The sequence below is a fragment of the Grammomys surdaster genome, unplaced genomic scaffold (genome assembly GCF_004785775.1).
Source record: "Grammomys surdaster isolate TR1022 unplaced genomic scaffold, NIH_TR_1.0 255, whole genome shotgun sequence".
Classification (NCBI taxonomy): Eukaryota; Metazoa; Chordata; class Mammalia; order Rodentia; family Muridae; genus Grammomys; species Grammomys surdaster.
This window is the reverse complement of record NW_021604696.1, coordinates 5,939,619-5,942,929: the sequence shown is the minus strand read 5'-3', so window position 1 is coordinate 5,942,929 and position 3,311 is coordinate 5,939,619. Positions and strand designations below refer to the sequence as shown.

The 3,311-nt window shown below is 37.8% G+C and overlaps 1 long non-coding RNA gene across 1 annotated transcript in view; it reads left to right on the top strand.

Moving 5' to 3' along the window:
• The window catches only part of LOC114627597, a 13,237-nt gene extending 12,792 nt beyond the window's left edge, over positions 1-445 (top strand). Inside the window, exon 2 of the long non-coding RNA XR_003712378.1 lies at positions 208-445. This is a non-coding gene — a long non-coding RNA (uncharacterized LOC114627597). The remainder of the gene's footprint in view (positions 1-207) is intronic.
• Positions 446-3,311: the final 2,866 nt, after the last annotated feature.

Below are 3,311 nucleotides of genomic sequence, written 5' to 3'. Positions count from 1 at the left end.
TATCTATCTATCTATCTATCTATCTATCTATCTATCTATCTATCTATCTATGATGAGTGTGCCTCCTGGGCTGACAGTGCTCCCCACAAGTCCCATATGACCATTTAACAAAAACCCCAGAACCTAGAATGAGAAAACTCTTTTAAAGTTTTTAGTCAGGGGACTCCAAGAGATTCCTGAAATAATATAGGTTATTTCATCCCACAGGCTGAAGGTGAGTGCCCATTGGTGAAGATGAAACACACTTCAGACCAAGAACTTGGAAGATTTGACTTTCTTCCTTCCTCCCTCCTCTCTCCCCTCTCCTCTTCCTTCCTCCTTTGGGAGTAATTTAAGAAGAATTGATTGCAAACAGTTGAAAGACTGGTAGAATTCTGCTGTGAATCATTTAGGCCTGAGCTGTTTGAGGTGGATCTAATTTAATAAAGTATACACTTTTAAAGGATCCCCGTATAATATTCTGAATTTCTTTGGTGTTTGTTGTAATGTTTCCACGCTCATCTCTGATTCTATTAATTTGGGTCATTTCTCTCGTTCTTTTGGTTAATTCAGTCAAGAGTTTGTTGATCTTGTTTATCTTCTCAAGGGACTACCTGTTAGATTCATTGACTCTTTGTACTGTTTTCTCTGTTTCTATTTCATTAATTTCACCTCTGTGGGTTTTTTTGTTTTTTGTTTTTTAAAATAATTCCTTGCTGTCTGTCTGCTGGGTTTGTTTTGCTTTTGTTTTGCCAAATTCTTGCATACATTATTAAGTCATTCATCTGTGCTTTTTTTTGGCATTTTAATGTAGAATCTTAGTACTGCTGTTAAATTAATGTGTTCCAAAGGAGTGTGTGTATGTGTGTATGTGTGTGTGTGTGTGTGTTGTGTTTTCATTTTCATTTAATCCAGGAAAAATTTTGTTAGTTTCTTTTTTGACCCATTCATCCATCATTCAGTATTGTGTTATTTAATTTTCCTGAATTTATGTAGTTATTAGAAATTCACTTAGTATTGATTTTAAGTATTATTGTATTTGGGTTCGAAAGAATACATGCAGGTATTTAATTACTTTTGAGTTATTTCTGAATTAAGATTTTGCATGTGTGTGCATATGCATGTGTGTATGTGTTCAAATGAGTGGCCTAGGTTAGAGATGCTTTGGTGGCCTCTTGAGTAGGCTTTATATTCTTTGCTGTTTGTATGGAATTTTATGTACACATCTCTCATGTCTGTTTGATGTATGGTGTCCTATAATTCTGAGGTTCCCGTCATTTTTTATCTGTGTGATCCATCTATTGGAGAAGTTGGGGTATTGAAATCAGTAACTGAGTTGGAGTCAACCCATGCATTTAAGTGTAAGCTCAATTGTATGTGGGGTCTTGTTTTGGTTTTATAAAAGTGGGCATGCCAGGGATGGTGCCTGCATGTTTAGGATTGTGACGTTTTCTTGGTTAATTGTCACCTTGGTTAGAATAAAGTCTCTTTATTTATCTCTTCGGATTTGTTTCAGTTTAAAGTCTCCCCCCGCCCCCCATACAGTGTTATTGACAACTGCATGTTTCCTGGATCCAGTTGCTTGGAATAATTATTTCCACCCTTTTGCTTAAAGCTGACTCCTATTTTTGAAGGCAAAATGAGTCTTTTGTAGGCAATGGAAAGATGGAATTTATTTCTTAGTCCACTCAACAAAATCGTGTCTTTTGACTGGGGGGTTGTCACCATTAATACTTAACCTTAATTACTTGAAGGTGTGTGTTGGCCGCTCTCCTCCTGTAGCTGCTGTTTCTGTTGGTGTTTTCAGTTCTGTTTTGTATTTCAGTAATTATAGTCTCAGTCACTTTCTTTCTATAGTCTTTCAGCTATGATTATTCATCTCTGTCTGAACTACAGCTTCCAGTATTCTCCATAGGGCTGGTTGAGTGGACGCCATTTCTTTTAGGATGTTTATATCATGGACAGTTGTTCTTTCTCTTTCAACTGTGGCAGGTAGACTTTCTGTGTGAAGTAGCCTAGGCTAGCATTCGTGTCCATTTGGAACTCGAAGCTCATTGCCCTAGGTTCTTCTGGCTAATAAAATTTCTGTAGAGAAATCAGCTGTCATTCTGGTGGGGTTTCCTTTATGAGTGACAGAACGTGAGATTTTTCTCCTGCTGCTTTCAGAGCTTTCTTTTCATTCTGTATATTTAATGTTTTGACTGAAGTATGCCACAGGGAACTTCTTTTTGGGTCCTGTCTCTTCTGTGCACTTCTTGGGTATTTTTGGGTTTGCACTCCTCATGTGAAGAAAGTTTTCCCCTATCCTGTTAAGGATCTGGTCTCTTCCATTGATCTGGGATCGTTGTCCTCTGTTCATACCTATACTTTGAAGATTAGGTCTTTTCACGATGTCCTAGAGTTGTTGCATGTTTCTTGAGAGTTTTTTTTCTCTTTCTCTCAAAAATCATATTTTTTATTTGAGTGTTCCAATTCATCTTCTTTATCTTCAAATCCTGGCAGTCTACTGGATCCATTTTGCCCATAAGCCTTTCCCCTGAGTTTTCTATTGGGTTAGTGAGTTTTTCAACTTGATCTTCATTTCACCTTGAGTTCTCATCAATATTTGTATCTCCTTTCTGAATTCAGTTTTCAAACCCTGAATAATCTTTTCTGTTTCCTTCAGTTGAAGGCATATTTGTATTTTCTTGAGTATCATTCAAGCATTTATCATTATCCTCATTAGGTTCTTCGATTTGAACCTCCCCTCCCCCCATCATTTTTAAACACCTTGAAGTTCTTTGGTCAAGTTCATGATCATTCTTTTAAATTCTGTGCCCTGGCTTTAATCTAGGTAATTCTCAGTGGAGAACATTTCTATAGGACTGGTGGGTTTGAGGGCAGACATACTGCCTTGACTTTTCATATCTGTAGATCTGTGCTGTGACCTGGGCATGTGGTGGTGTGTCAACTGACCAGAGCTAGACTGGCAAGCATGGAATTTAACTTTCTCAGTCTCCCACTTTTTTGTCCATCTCTACCTGACCTTGCCTCTTCCTCCCTCTCTATTAGTCTCTCTACTCTCTTCTCTAACAATCCCCACAGGGAAAAACTCTCTCTCAAAAGAAGAGCTTGTTGCAGCCCCTTTAATGATAAAACATAGAGATAGAGGCAATGTGTGTTCACTCCCCAGGTGAAAACTAAAACACAAAGTTTTGAGTGCAGCTTTCCTGAGTTATCGGGACCCTCTGAGATTTGATAAAGAATGTCAGATTGCTCTGCTGATATACAAAGTGAGATTTTCTGACATTTAAAAACAGTTACTGTTTGTTAAGTATCTCCCTTCCCTGATG